This window comes from Pelodiscus sinensis, chromosome 5 (genome assembly GCF_049634645.1).
Source record: "Pelodiscus sinensis isolate JC-2024 chromosome 5, ASM4963464v1, whole genome shotgun sequence".
Taxonomy (NCBI): domain Eukaryota; kingdom Metazoa; phylum Chordata; order Testudines; family Trionychidae; genus Pelodiscus; species Pelodiscus sinensis.
In genome coordinates this window covers 5695249-5711675 of record NC_134715.1, presented here as the reverse complement: position 1 = coordinate 5711675, position 16427 = coordinate 5695249, and positions in this window count along the sequence as shown.

The following is a 16427-nucleotide window of genomic DNA, read 5'->3' as shown; positions in this document are numbered from 1 at the left end:
ACACCCCTGTAATTAATTAATCCCTAGCAGGAGAAAGAAGCCTCGTGGAATGAAAGTGAAGAACTTTTACAGAAGAGTGCTAATTTCAAAACCCACGTTCACTGTATGTGATGATCAGAGGTGAAAACTCTGCACACATTCCTCATCCTCCATTAAAGGGGAGTAACCCTGTCAGCTTAATTTCTGTGGCAAGACACTGTAAGCAGGGACTGAGGGAAAAGATTCTTCATCTCTAGACCATATGGACTCTTACAAGCTGGAACAAGTGACCGAGTAGACAGAGCCCCACTGTTATTCTGAGTAGCCATAAAAGACTGTTGGGGAAACGGCAGATTCCTATTTCGCTGCTACCATTTGCGATTATAAGCAGACTCGCCTTTCCATATAGTTACCCGCTTTAACCTCTCAATCAGCTTTCTTCCCTGTAGTTGCTAATAAACCCTGAGTTAGTTTACTATGCAGTTGGCTACCAGCGTTGGTTTTGGTGGAAGATCTAAGGTGCCAACTGATCTGGGCTGAATGGTTTCTTGGGGTTAAAACATCACCAAGGATTTTGTGCCTTCCTCCAGCTTTGATCCAATGAGCGCCAAGTGTTTGACAAACCCACTCCTCTCGGGTAGGCTGAAGAAAGACACATCATTAGCTGCTATAATGCAGCCAGCTCTGGAACGAGTAGTCCGATGAGCAGTAATCAGCCATGCTGCTTATGAGAGCAGGAGAAAAAACACTTGGGGTGATTAGTTTGTGCACCAAAAATATGCTCTTGGCCTGAAACAAGTCATGGGCTTGACAGATGTTTGCAGAATACTTTCAGCCCCAAGTGCCTAGATTCACAAAGGTATGTGAGCTGGGAGAAGTGGCATTACCACCTTCCCATGACATTTAGGGCACTGTTTCGGGGCAGGACTCACTGCTGTGGCGCCTCCTGCTGGTAGCTCCAGGGAATTCGTTCTTATTCAGCAGGGCGCCCCCTTGTGGCGATCTCACCCATCTTCACGCTGCGCTCTCGTGCTGGACCTGCATCGCTCCCAGACCCTGGTGTCCTCTTAAGGACACTGCTCTCCGGCAGTACCCTCTGCTGTGGTCTCTTACGCCCTCCTAGGGGTTGTACTGGCAGTCCTTGGTCTCTGCGGTCCCCAAGCTCTGCCCCTCTGTCTCAGGGGCCAGCCAGTCTGTGTGGGCCACGTCTTGGTGGCAAGATGTGGTGTAAAGGGGGGGACTCAGGCCCACCCACTACTCTGGACCACAATCCAGGGACCCTCTAGCAGCAGCCTGGCCCTACCCTCCTCTACTGTCTCTTGTTCCCTGGGCCATTTCCCCTATGACCGCTGCTGCTGCTTGGCCCCTGGTGCAAGGCCTGGAGCCTTTGCCCCATTAGCCTGCCTGGCACTGCAATATAGTGCTTCTCAGGGAACCAGTCCCATACCCTCCCTGATCAGGACTCCTTATATACCGGGCTGCTTCAGCAAGCCGCCCTCTGGTTGGCTCCTTAAAAGACCCTTTCTGATTGGCCAAGGCTCTGTGCAGGCCCCCTCCAGCCTGCTTTAACCCCTTCCAGCCAGTGCAGGGGGGCAGCCCCCCCCACCACCACCACCACAGGCACTCATGAAGGAGAGGAGAGATACGGGTTTGATTCCTCCCTCTGGCGGCAGGGAGCAGGGATTTGAAATTGAGTCTCCCACCTCCCAGTGGATGTTCTACCCGCTGGATTACAGAGTCAGCCTTTCACCCGCCATCCCCAGCTTTCTTGACTCTTCAGGTATTTTGCACAAAATGGAATCACTTCAACAGGGGAGGCTTGTCATAAGGTCAAGGCCTGGCACAATGCAAAGCCTAATGCAGAGGCAGGGAACTGAACTCAGTTCGTCCACATCCCGCGTGAACGTCTTAACATCTAGCTTAGACATTAAGGGGGAAGCACGTCCTCACCCCCACCCCACCCCCGATCCCCGCTGTCCTGATCCACTATGAAACTCGCCTTTTCAAGAAGCCCAGCGAGTTAGCCGAGCATTTCTGGTTGACTTGAACACACGGTTCTACCCAAAACAGACCTTGCCAATTCTCCCAGGATTTCCCATTTTTTTTCAGTCGCTGTCCAAGAAGTTGGATTTGCCTATCCATACTGATTGTGTTGATTGTTAGGGCACTGAGACTGGATGTGAGATCCAAACATCTGTCGCTTACCCATGTGCTCCTCTTTGCTGGACTGCAAACAGCTAGTAACAAGAGTGCCACTTAATGAATTCTTCTCAGGGAGAAGAGAGAGGGCAGGCACTTCTTCCCTGCTGGCTTCAGTGCATGGTCCAGCTTTCAAATGAATGTGTGGAGGATAAAACCCTGAGGAGCTGACAAAAGTTTCTGCCCTAATAAAATTGTTAGTCCTTAAGGTGCCACTGGATTCCTTGCTGATTTTGCTGAAACAGACTAACATGGTTACCCTCTGATTCTGAAGTCAAGGAACGGTGCCTGGAGGTGACATTTGAGCTAGAGAGGACTCTGAATCTTAGAATTAGGTCTAGGAGCTAGTCGGTTCCCTGCAGAGTGATGCTGCTTTTTGTAACGAGGCCACCACATTGAGGAAGAGGCAAAGGTGAAGAACTCCAGTGTTCCATATTGTGTGGTTTTAACAGCTTGCGTGCTGTAAAATTGGTCCCAGCCCTGGAGAGGATGGTATTTCTAGACACACTTCTGGAGAATGTAACCTTACATAGCAGCAGGAGGCGGCTAGAAGTGCTAGTATTTCTATGGCACGCAAATTGCCTCCGTGAGCTGCACTGACTCAAGCCCCCATTCGCCCCCTGCTCCGCCCAGATCTGGATTCGGCTTTGCAGTTGGTGATTAGTGACAGCTGCTAAGGGTCCATGGTCTGTGCCTGGCAGGGATGGAGGAATGTGCTGGCTACCTGCCACTGAGGTTGCTCAGAAGGTGAACTCTCTTTACGTCAGTTTCTCAACCCTAACCCTTTCCATCCCTGGAAGGGCGCTGCTGGTAAGAAGAGGCCTGATAAGATCCGTTCCAGCCAGACTATGACAAAAGTTGAGTGGAGGTGTGTGGAAGATAAGAGGTAAGTTCACACATGCACGGCGTTCTTGGAGCAGTGGGCGAAATCAACCTGCTGCCACATTCACGGCGGTATTTACCCATCCAATCTGGGCTTGCTGGCACAATTCTCATTTCCTCCTCCAAACAATGGATAATTGGCCTGTGCAAGTTAATCTGCTGAAAGATACTTAGGAGAATGATTCAACAGGCCTTTTGACGATCCGTGCAATTGCCTGTGTGATTATTATAAAGATCGTCCCTAGGGAGCTATGAGGGAGAGGGACACGATTACCTTACACAAACACTTCTCTTACTGCCACCACCCCCTGCTTATCTCCTGCAAGCACAGCCAGGTGCTGCCCGGCTGCTCCTCTGGGCCAAAGTCTGCTGCCTCCAAGGGCCGACTGTCAATTCCAGAGCAACGGGCGGTTGGCAGCCTTCCCCTCCCGTATGCTGACTCATCCCCTTTGGCTTCCCCAGCCGGGCAGGAAGGGGCAAATTCAGGAAGCGATGAGTCACCACGGCAGAGGCATGGAGCTGACGCAAGGGAGTAAGGAAAGTGTCAGACACGAGAGACCAAGCTCAAGAGACCGGGGCGGGGGGAAGGAGGGGACCAGAGCAAGGCAGCTAGAGAAGAATACCTCACTCTGCCTTGGTGCACCGCATCCGTGGCACCTTCTTATGGGAGGGGGAAATGAGGCACGTTGGTGAAGTAACCCCGGGACGGGGCAGAAATGGGGATTATCCCAGTGGCTGTTGCCCTGGAACATGCTGCTGATCATTCAGGGAGGGTGACAAACGTGTCCCTCGCGCTAGCTACGGGACCTCAGGGAGTGGAACAATTGTTTCTGTCAGCGTAGTGCAGGGGTGGCCTACCTGTGCCTCTGGAGCCAGGTACGGCTCTTCCGAAGTTAATATACGGTTCCTTGCTTAGGTGACCCTAGGGTTAGGGGGCTACAGGCACCAACTTTCCAGTGTGTGGGGGGGCTCACTGCTCAACCCCCAGCTCTGACCCAGCCCTGGCCCACTCCCCGCCCCTCCTGCACACTGCAAAATGGCTGATCGCAGTGGGAGGCAGAGGGAGGTGTTGATTGACAGGGCTGCTAATGGGCGGGAAATGCTGGGAGCAAGGGGGAGCTAATGGGAGGCTGCTAAGTTAATACTGTGACTCTTTGGCAGCGTACATTGGGAAATTCTGGCCCCTTCTCAGAGTCAGGTTGGCCATGCCGGTGCAGTGCGTGTCCATGCTACGGGGTTATGCAGTTACTCTCTTGGCACAATCACCACCACGTAAGCATGGTCCAACAGAAGAGCCAGGCCACTAAATGATTTCTCCGTTCTCTGGCAGTGAAAAATAGAAAAAAAATATTGAGGGTGAAACCAACCATTTCACTGGATCCAAACCAAAAAAGTTTATTGTGGGCTTTGAGCCATTTTCCTTTTAAAATAAAGCAAATGGAATGTCTAAGTGAAAAGTTAGTTTGTATGGAAGCGTTTCGATCTTTTTCAGTTTGATGGCGCCGCAGAAACACATTTCCACGTTTTGGGGCATTTATTTTTTTGCCAACAAACAATTTGGCCAAGTCAACAGCAATTTGTGAAATTTTTCCATGGACTGAAATTTGCATTTTTTATTTTTTTTTTGCAGAGAAATGGGAAAAGTGTTGCCCATCTCCAGTGAAGAGAGACACACTTGGTGCTGCTCTGTTTGTGAACTGATTGTGTAGGATTCTGGTGCTTCTAAAGGCTCTAGAAAGGCCAAGGATAAGACTAGACCATGGAATCAAGGGGACAGTGACACTTGCCACCTAACCCAAAAAGGCTCCCACAAAACAGCGATATTTAGTCCTCTTTCTAAAGTCCTTCTTTAAAATGATTTTTTTAATGTAATTTTTTTCTTATGGTGCAAGAAAACACAAACATTCAACGTTAAAATGGGTCAGCAAAAAAAGCACCGGGGCCTCGAACTCATGGGATGGGCATAAAACTCTCTGGGGAGTTGTAGGCAGGCTTCCCCGCTGTTCCACCAGCCATCACCACAGATGCTGTACTTTCCTCTGGGGCCTGCCAGTGCTAAGCCTGACTCCACCCAACACTGGCTCAAACCCAAAGGGAGCTCCCGTGGGTCAGTCTATGGGGCCAGGAGAGCCACGGCGCAATCTGTTGAACCCAGGCTCTGGCGGGAATCCACAAAGCTCACAGCGCTTGCTCAAAATGGAACTTGGTAAGGGGAACAAAGAGGCTTTTATTCAGGCCAAGGGACTGGTGGCAGGAGGACGCAAGCAAACGGATGCTCACCTTTACCCGAGAACCCAGCAAAGAGGCTGCACTTGCTGATTAGCGCGCTGTACCAGGAAATCCAGGAAGTCGGCGTGGACATACCAAAGGGCACTTTTGGCCCCTGGCTTTGGAAACTAGCTGTAGGAAAACGTCAAGCCTACCCTGGCTCAGAAAGGGAGGAGCCAGCGCGATGGGATGATCCTGGTTCAATGCTATGAGAGACGCAAAGTTCTTCTGACCCTAAACACAAAGGGGAGAATGCCAGCCTTGCCTGTACAGCCCCGTAGCCTTGGAACCGGCACATCCGGTACTTTGCGCTGCACAAGTTTGCAGGGCCTGGGAGCCAGCTCCGGGCAGAGAAAAGCCAGAGGGTTGGGTAGGGCTGGCGTCCTACCCGCCCAGTATGTGGGGAGGGCTCCACATATGCTAGTGCCTTGTGGGGTGTTTTGTTTTGGTTGTTGGGTTTAGCACATGGGAGCCGGATGGCGTGGGTAGCCAGTGCTTTGCAGGAGATAACTAGACGCTCTGATGGTCCCTTCTGGCCATAAACTCGGACTATGAAGACATACAGGGCTACAGGTGTGGAAGATCTTACCATGGGTAGCTACGGAGCATCTCAACGTGTCGGAGAGCAGCCTGCCCTCCATGCACCCACCCAGCCCCACAAGAGTCAGATCCAGACCTGGGGAGAGAGGATGGACACCCAGCCGACATACCGCATAAGCTACTTTCCCAGGTTCGCCCCAGCCAATAGGGCAGGTGGGAAATCCTTGGTACCCCACAACACAGCCTGGTTGGCTGTTCACGTGCAGGCCAAGAACAGCCGCAAGTTCTGCTCAGCTGAGGATGATCCAGCCCTCAGTCCAGGTGTTCCCAGGCCAGTGGCAATGTGCGTGGATGCATTATTCTAGTGGTGTGTGTCAGGCTGGGTTTGAATTTGAACGGGAAGTCCCGTAGGTGGCTATTCTGTCTTGGGTCAGCCGAGCTAAGCCTCTCTAGTTCATTCTCTTCGCTGACCAGCACATCGCTGTTCCGGTGTTTAAAGGCTGGGCTGGACAAAGAGGACCTAGAAATGAGTAGAGCTGAGTGAATAATGGATTTTTCAACCTGGCAGCCAAACGGAACGGGGCAAACCATTTTTGTGATTTACAAACCGAAGCTGAAGTTTCCATATTTCCTGGCCACGGCACAGAATAAACTATTTCCATTTGAACAAACCTTCTTGTTCAACCCAAAAAAAGAAACTTTCAGTTTTTCATTTCCTTGTACAAGGTTTAACTTTTTTTTTTAAAAAAAAGCCAAATTTCTAAGTGAAATCCTTTTGAAATGAAAAGGGAAAAGGTTTCATTTTGAAATTGCCACAGAAATGTTTTAACACCTCAGCGTTTCCTTCAAGCTGAAACTGTTGGGGGAATTTGACCTTGGGTCTAATCATTTTTATGGCCCAGCTCCCAAAAAAGTATTTTTCAACAAGATTTCTATTTGCTAAAAACATGTCACCCAGCTGTAGGACTGAGAAATATGATGGCTGGCTAATTACTTAAGACCTAGGTGAACTGCCTGCTACCCCCAGGCAAATGAAAGTACAGCTTACATTACAGTGCCCTCTTGTGGTAGAATGACAGCCCTACATGGCTGTAGAGTCCATAGAAAACTCACATGTGAAATGTGTCTCAGAGCGGCTTTTCTTCTCACAAATGCTCTGGTAGCACTTTACAAACTAACGAAACATGTAGATGGTACCACGAGCTTTCGTGGGCACAACCATCTGAAGACGTGTTCTATCCACAGCCTCTGAGGCTAGAACAAGAAGCAATGGGCTTAAACTGCAGCAAGGGAGGTTTAGGTTGGACTTTTAGGAAAAACTTCCTAACTGTCAGGGTGGTTAAACACTGGAATAAATTGCCCAGGGAGGTTGTGGAATCTCCATCTCTGGAGATATTTAAGAGTAGGTTAGATAAATGTCTATCAGGGATGGTCTAGACAGTATTTGGTCCTGCCATGAGGGCAGGGGACTCGACTCGATGACCTCTCGAGGTCCCTTCCAGTCCTAGTGTTCTATGATACCATCTACATGTTGTGTTAGTCTATAAAGTGCTACCGGACCATTTGTCATTTTTTTCTGTAACAGACTAACACGGCTACCCCCTGAAGATTACTTCTCTCTTGGAGAGAACAGCCCCTCCGGTTTGTCTAACCTGTTAGAACAAGCAGCTCTCCATAGCGGAAGAGTGCACCCAGGTTCTGGTACTAGCCCTAGTTTCAGATAAACCCGTTGTCCGACAAATTTGACTGATGCAAGGGGTTTGCCTTGAAAATTCCTCAACAGGGGAAATTTTCGGCTGTATTTGAGAAGACTAAGTCTCATGCTTGAGATAAAAGGTCATTTTAAAAAAAGCCACCCCAATAGGAAGTTATGACTCTTCTCTGTCTTTCATTCCCCCAGCTAATGATCCCCATTGTTTATATCTCCTGGAAAACTTCTCCGCCAGCGGTATTTGAAGAAAGTTCATCATAATTAAACAAAGCTATTAAAGCATCTGATTGTCGTGATCAGAAGTGTGCAGGAGCAGACTGGCTGCTAGAGGCAAAACCTTAAAGAACAAATGGATTTGTCTGGCCTGTGTCACCACTGCCGAGGTTTGGCCTTAGTGCAGGTGGCAGAGAGCCGAGGTTGGAGTTAAAGGATCGACATATGAATCCTGGCTCTGCAACCTTGCAGCGATGAATTAGTACCGGTGGTTATTTGCAGTGGTGGATTTGTTGCAGAATGGTGCCCAGGGATGTGTTTCCTGTGCAATTGCTCATCTTAAGATTTAAGTCATCCCACTGAAGTGGCAGAGCTGAGAAACTTCTGAACATTGAAATAGCTTCTGAGCCGGGTTCTCAAACTTCATTGCACTGCAACTCCCTTTGACAACAAAAAGCCTATAACTTGAGCCTCGCCACCCAGGGATGAAGCCCTCAGATTTTGGCTTCAGCCCGAGGGTGTAGGGCTTAGGTGCCACCTTCGGCTCTGTGGCCCAGCAAGTCTACCCCAATTCTGGTACCCCCATTAAAATGGGGTTCTAACCCACAGCTTGAGAACCGCTGCTTCAGAAGATGATGCAACAAAATAATTCAAACAGTTATGGGACAACCAGCACACTGGGAACGTTCCTCCAACCCCCCTTCCCCAAGCGTTAGAAAGCAGTGTATGCCTTGAAACGAGGTTTGGATTTCCCTTCCTGTATTCATTTGGTGTCTTAGCATTTATGCTCACTCTAGCTATTTTTTCTAGGTAAGTATCTAAGCCTTGTTTCGATCCAGCTAATCTCTTGGTTGCAGTGCTACCTAGTGGCAGTGAGTTCCACATGCTCATTGCGTGACAGATTCATACCACTCTTGGGCTCCACAAACCCTTTGATTTCCCAGAAGTTATCTGCATGCTCCAGCCAGAATAATTAACACCCTACCTGCAGCCTAGCGAATCAACTCCCGCACTCTGAGCCGCAAACACGTCTACAAATCTGGCATTCGATTTGGAAACGGGACATGGCGTATCTTCCAGCCATCCAATTCTACTACCCCCACCCATGCTGCTGCACCGAAAACTAATCCAGTTCGTAAACGGCTGTCAGGATGTGACTGAGGGAATGGGAGTTCAGTCTCAGTAGAGACTGCAAATCTTGCCCCTTGGAGGGCAGGGGGAAGCCATGAGAGAAGCAAGGGACAGGTGGTGACAAACTGACCAGAGTGAACCACTGTGGGGTTTGGTGAGGTCACTGCATGAGGAGGTGTGTGCAAGGTACCAGTGTGGGGACCAAAGAGGAGAGAAGGACCTATTAGACTGAAGAGATACTGCCCAGAAGTAGGCAGCCAAACTTCTCTTGGTGCCTTTGCTCAGTGACCTCAGGATGGCAAAGCAGGGTGCTCAACTATGATTTTTTTTTAATTGGTTGGATTGACCTGTCCTCCTCCCTCCCCCTGCAAAAAAACAAAAAACAAAAAACAGCAGCATAATGGACAGATGCTTCCACTGCCTGGGAGAGGGCCACCCTGCAAAGCCACTGAGAGGAGGATGTACTCAGCAATCCTTTCCGTGACCACATCGCCTTGGACCATCACAGGCCCGCAGACAGCACCCCCAGAGACACAAGGGAGGCGGGGATCTGTCAGGTGGCCCAGGAGGGGTAGGTGAGGGGAAAGAGTTGTGACTTTCTGGGCTGAAGTCAGAGCTCACCAATGTCACAGTAAACCAGGTTCTGGCTGAGTTTGGTTGGATCTCAGTGAAAGGCAGGGGGCTACCGGCTGAAACAAACAAGGCTCATATCCACATTTCACAGGGCTCTCTGGTGCTAACCAGATCAGACCTTCCTCCTTTGCGTTCAGGCCACGGACGCTTTGCAGGAATAAAACAGTCACAGTCCCATGCTCCGCTGGGTTTCAGGACACATCTACAACACATCCAATAAGCCAAGCCCTGACAGCTCATCATGCGGTAGCACTGGAGCCTTCGTGTCCCCATTGCGATAGGACACTGTGATCTTAAATACCATGCTCTTTTCCAGAGTCATTTCTCCTCCTTCCTCTCTGCCAAGCTGTCTGGGACACGGACTACAAGCAGCAGCTGGGTCCATTTCGACAGCTCAACATCTTCTGCAGAACTGTAACTTCAGGGGGACAGTCTGTGCGGACTGTGTCTCCTAGCTTGGGGCCGATAAGACAGAGCGGAAAGAGGGGCCCATTCGGTCTGAAATGCCCAAAAAGCCCATTGCTTACTCCAGCGTAGGGCAGGACCTCAGAGAGCCCAGTGGGGGCTGGGTTTTGAAAAGGCATAATGAGGCCATGAACGTTGGCATTGTGACGGACGGGAACCCCTTTCCAACCCCAGTGCTGAGGGTAGGAGAGCCAAAACTTGAAGAAAACTCGCCTGTGGGCTGGGGCTTGACTCCTATTTTTGCTGCTCAGTTCATAGACACCCAGGACAATTCCCACAGCATGCTGCCACCAGGTGCATATCAGCTGCCTGTTTTCAAGAGTGTTTTATGATTAACTGTCCCTCTTTTTAGTGACAGATCATCTCCAGCTACATCCAGCAACAATGATCCTAAGTGTCGGAGCAGCTGTGAATAGCAGAAGACACCCAGAAACCTTCCTTGTTCAATGGAAGCATCCCTGTAATGTTGACACTTTGTAAAACAAATTGAAACTGGTGGAACAAGCTGCAAAGACAACAGGAGTCTTTCCTATAGCTTCTGAGAGCAGCAGGTCAGATCTATGGGATTGATTGTCGTGCTTACCAAACAGCAGGGTGTGCACAAGAGAAACTGGCCCTTTTGGTTACAAGAGGGAAAGGGTTGCTTCCGCAGCAGTCCTCAGGACACAAAACTGAAGCATCGGCACTCCTGCGAGGTGCAGCAAGATGCACTGGAAAACACTACAAGTTAATGGTGTAGAACTACTACTGACTTGCTTTGTACACTCATAAAAATGCTAAGTCTTCCTTTTCATGTTTGGAGAGTCAGTAGTGAAAAGGTTAGGTCCTTTAGAGACTCGTTTCATTCCTGATCAGCGGCAGCTGTCAATAGACAACTTTGGCCCAGGTTGTGAATGTCTTATGGTACCTTACTCCATGGGGTTATTATTGTGCATTACAGCCGTAACTAATGGCTCCAAGTGAGATAGGCGCTTCAGCATGCTCGGTCTGCTACAGACACACAGCAAGACAGATATTGCCCAAAGAGGTGACAACGTAAATGTACATGATGGACTACAGGGTGAGAGAGATTAAGTGTCGTTAATGCATTTTACAGATGTGGAACTGAGGCATTGAATGATTAACCTCCTCCAGGTCCCAGAACAGGGCCGTGAACCAGCAAATGAGATATAAAATGTCACTTTATCTTTTAACCGAAAACTGGAGTGGGGAACTTGCAGAATGAAAAAGTTACGTAAAACGGTTTTGCTGACGCAGACTCACATATCAAGCACCGTGCAAGAGAACAACCCTAACAGCACTTCAGAGAAGCCAGATGTAATGGCAGAAAGAAAAGGCTATTTTCCTTTATCCAAACTTTGCAAAATGCAACCTAGAAAAATAAAACTATGTATCGTGTGAGAAGTAGACTGCACCCAGAGAAGTCTTTCAATGTTAATGATTTAAGAGTTATTAACAATGAGCGTAAAGCCTTTTTGAAAATACATGGACCAAAATTTTAAAACTTGAATCTGTTCCCTCCACTCCCAAAGACCCAGGCTACGTCTACACTGGTGGCTTCTTGCGCAAGAACAGCTGTTATTGCGCAAAAATTTGCCAGGTGCCTATACTGCACGCGTGTTCTTGCACAAGTAAATTTACAGTACAGCATCGGAAAACAGGGCTTCTTCCACAGGAATTATTCCTCTCCCCACAAGGAATAAGCCCTCTTGCGCAAGAGGGCAGTGTAGACAGGCAACATGAATTTCTTGCGCAAGAAACCCCTATGGCTAAAATGGCCATCAGAGCTTTCTTGCGCAAGAGAGCCTCCGCACTGCCATAGACGCTCTTGTGCAAAAGCACATCTCTTGCAAGAAGCTGCCAGTGTAGACACAGCCCCAATGTTTAGGTACCTACATGAGTAATGTGATTTGCAAAAACGACAAGGAGTCCTGTGGTACCTTAAAGAGTAAGGGATTTATTTGGGCGTAAGCTTTTGTGGGTAAAAACTACTTCATCAGATGCATGATGTGAAAATCAGAGGTAGGGTCCTCATTATTTTTGCAGTTACAAACTCAACTACCCTTCTGGGATTTGCAAAGGCACTAAGCACACACAGAACCCACTGACGAGAGCTGCAAGTGCTACTGAAAACGCTTAGCAACAAAAATAAAGTGTCACATCACTTAGCCCTCTAATTCACTTCAAGAACTAATGAGTGTTCAATATCTTCCAGGGAGAAGGAGGGGCAAATATCAGGTCACTTATATAGGTGACTCAATATGCATTTGGGGGCCTAGTGTTTGAAAATTTTGGCCATGATTTATTTCATGTCACTGTCACTTTAAACCTAAATTTCCCCAAGCTCTTATTTCAAGAAAAATAAGCCATAGGAGGGCAATCCAACATCTCTGGTGGTTACTGTAAGAGACTGGCACAGTAAGCCAGGCCCTACGTCACGACTGTCAAAGTGACAGATTCCGGCCATGTCTGTCTCTTGAGCAAATGCCTGACTGCAATATTTTTAGCCAGGGACATGAAGTCTGTTTATTAAGAGCAGCTTGTTAATTCCCACCAGCAAGACTAGAACCACGATGAATCGTGGACCTTTGTTTGCTACCCATTAGCACGGACAACAGAGTTACAGTATTAGATCCCATGACAGCTCTTAAGAGAAGGGAACATGTCTGCGCCCCTTATAAAAGGCTGGAGTAGAGAGGACGTGTCTTTCACCTGACCTGCACTTCGGACCGTGATGCAAACCTAGTTCCTTAAGGAGGCAGCTGCCTAACGAGGAGAGCAGTTGTTCGCCACTAGCACAGGGCACTGCCCATAGAAGTGACTTACGGGCCCTCCGTGCACAGACTCAGAGTATGCAGCAGCAGACCCAAACCTGCCGCCCTGTCAACAGCACTACCCCGGTGAGTAAGGGTGCAGCGTTCAGCCCACTCCTGGCATTTAAGAGCCTCGCAAGCACACACACCACTTCAGGCAGGCTCCTCTCTACAGCTGCCTGACTTGCTGTGCCCCAGCAACCTCCTGCCAACTAGCACCAGCAGGATGCGTGCGTGGCCTTGATGAGGTCTCTACTAACACCAATAGCCCACTCGTGGCCATAAACATTGTGAAACACACGTACAGAGAATCAGGGGCAGATATAGGGCAGGGCGAGCGGGGTGGCCGCTCCGGACCCCATGCGCCGTGGCAAAGGGGGGCCCCGTGAAATTGTGCTGCCCTGGGCCCAGCAATATGGTCATCTGCCCCTGCAGAGAATAAAGGCCTTATGTATTTTGCCTCAGGGGTCCCACACGTCTAGGCAGCTAGTGCTGGCCTCAGAGACTCATTGCGACCCTCAGCGTTAGCCTCTCTCCCTTCCTGGAGGCAAGGGTCGCAGCCTACTGACCCTCATCTTAGGCCAGGCAATGGTTTGGCATGAGAACCCGCCGTAGCCTCCATCTTCCCTCCCCACTCCACCACAGACACATTACCTGAGAGGGAACCCGGACCCACCCTCTACTCCAGGTTACAGCCCAGGGACCCTAATGGCAGTTGGCAACAGGTAGTTTTACTTCTACTACCGAAGTTATAGGCCTGCCCTGGGCCACTTCCCCAAACGGCCCCTCCCAGCACTGTGCTCCCGGTACCTGCTCATTCTTGTCCTCCCAGCTTTTCCAAGCGCACCACCTCACCAACACCCTCACTGAAGGGGAGCCTGTTACACTAGTCCCAGCAGGTTCTGAATGGGCTGCAGGTGCTCTGATTGGCCTCTCCCAATTGCTTCTAGCAAGTTCTTAATTGGTTACAGGTGTTCTATGCTGGCCACCTGACTTAACGGGTTCTGGAACATTCCTGAGTGCTCTGGAGCAGCGCCTGCCCCGGTCACTCAGGGAACAGAACACTATTAGTCCAGTGGCCCGCCTGCTTACCTTCGATCAGTCTCCTGCAGCCAACTGGCTGAGTCTGCCACACTATCGCTACCTAAAATGATGTTCATAAGCTCTTGCAATTAAAACAAGTCTTTAGGAGAGGGCCTTTGCCTTTGAGGCAGGAAAAAACAGAGACTAATCTCCTTTGCTGGTCACTTGTGTATTGCATGCTTCATGCTATATGCGTATTTGCATTACTGAGCCGCAGGCAAAAGAAGGGATAGGAAAATAAAACCTACAAGCGAGGCAATGCGCAGGATGAAACTAACTGCAGGAGGTGGCAAGCTGACAGCAGACTTGGCTTGTGAAAGGAGGGTCACAACCACCCTGGCTGTACTGTGCTTGAAGGATTTGGCGCAAACAATACTCCTGCATAGAACTAGGCTCTACAATGCACATTATGATTTTATTTGTAACCCTTTGATTCCAGTACTTCTGCTCTGTTAAATAAGCTGATACCTGATTTCACTAAAGGCCTATCCAAGTGCTGTGTGTGAAGCAGAGGGGCGAGGGGAGGTGGAACAGGGAAGCAGAAAACCTGTGAATACTGAGAATCTTCAGTGGACCAGTGCTACGCACTCCAGGGAGATACCCAGAGGGTTTGGGGGGGGGGGGGGTCAACCATTAGCCTGTAGAGAAAGTGGGGCCCTGCGAAGCCTAGAGGGGAGGACTTCTGTTGCCCGTGAGGTTACTATGGTAACGAGGGGCCTCCGAGCCCTGGGTACCAAAGTAGCAGCACGGTTGCCTACCCCTGTCTGGCAGGCAAGGCTCCAACGTTCGAAAGGCCTGCTCCTGCTCGGGCTGGCGGAGAGAGCTTTTAGCGCAGATTTTACTGGGGATGGGAGCAGGGGCCAAGGGTCTTCCTCACCAGAGATCATTGACTTCAGTGGGAGTGGGGCGTATTCCGAACCCCAAAACCAAGGCGGTAATGTGGAGTCAGGCGCTTTCCTGGGTGTTCTCAACCCTCCCCCCCTCACAAAACCCTCTCACCTGAAGGTGGCGATGTACAAAGCACCAGCTGGGGGGGGGGGTCTAGTCAGAGCTCGGGGTCCCCTTTCACTGCTGATATTCCTCCACAACCCTCTGCCACATCCCAGGCTGCAGCCCCCAGGAGGCTGGGTCCCCCGTTGCCCTGCCCCGGCGGGTGCCTCACAGTGCTTGGCTGGTGTAGCCCCTCACACCTCCGAACCAAAAGCATCAAACCAGTATCTTATTACTAATCAACCACCAGACGGCTCTTCTGCAGGACGTGCCTCCGTCTCAGCGCTCCATGGGGGGAAGCGACAGACAGAGCCGTCCTCACCCATCCGCAGAGCACACAGCTGGGCAGGGCAGCAGCGCGTGGACAGAACGCTCCTACCGACCAGGCGCCGTTCTCACTAGTACTTGCCCCCGCTAAGCTTTTGGCTTCTGGGGTGGAGGGGAGAACGAGCACCTCCGAACCACAGACGTTTTGATGTTCCATGGCGGGCGTGGGTGTAGCCTTAGGTGTCAGGCCGTTGCAGCTGCCCAAAAGACAGTCGAGCTGGGCACGGGCCTTCCATGTGAAAAAGAGGATCTTTGGCCCAAAGTTTCTTCTCAGAGCAGGATGCTCGAGTTTCCGGCTAGAGGCTAGACTGGCTCCTGGATGGTGGGGGGTGGGTAGCGCACAGGGCTCCACACAGTGCCCAGAGCACTAGCGCCACACTCCCATTGGCCAGACCTGCTGCTGGCCTCTTCTGGGACGCAGCCTGGTCTGTGGTGCCAGGAGAGGCAGGGAGCTACCTTAGCTGCCCCCCCCCCCCCCCCCCCCGCACTGCTGACCAGGAGTCACTCAAGGTAAACCCTTCCTGGCCCCTCCCGCCCCACGCCAGAGCCCCCCCTCCTACACCCCAAATCTCTCAGCCTCACCCCAGAGCCCACATTCTATTCAAATTATGTGGGGCCGCGGCATTTTCTTCAACTGGGTTGTGGGGGAGTGGAGGGGGAGGGAAACAGTTTGAAAACCACTGGCCTAGACTCCGCCTCACCTCCTTGTTCTTCCCCAGTGACGACAGCGCACGGATATTTAGAGCAGACGGCCCACAAAGATAAACACTCGGAAATGCCCGGTCGCTGATGGACTGCAGTAGAATCTACCTGTTAAGATAAACTGCCACACGGCACTCGCCGTTCAACTTCCCTAATATAGAGATTCGCAGAAGCCACCCGCCCTCCGAAGATGAACTCGTTCGGCCCCCACACTGCCACCCTTCGACGCAAGAATACGCGGAACTAAGTACGTATCCCTCCGGGGGGAGGGAGGAGCGGTGCTGACAGCGATAGCACACTGTTTGCTTGGCACTACGTCCCAACGGCACAGTAGCTGCTGAGAAAGCTTTCAGCCCTAGCAACAGCAAAGGGTGCTCGCAGCGTGGGCCCTTCAAAATAGAACACGGTGCAATTCCGCTGGAAGACCTGATTGAGGCCGCTTTATGATGCTAGAAGTCTGCTCCAAGCGTTCACAAAGAAGGCTTCATAAA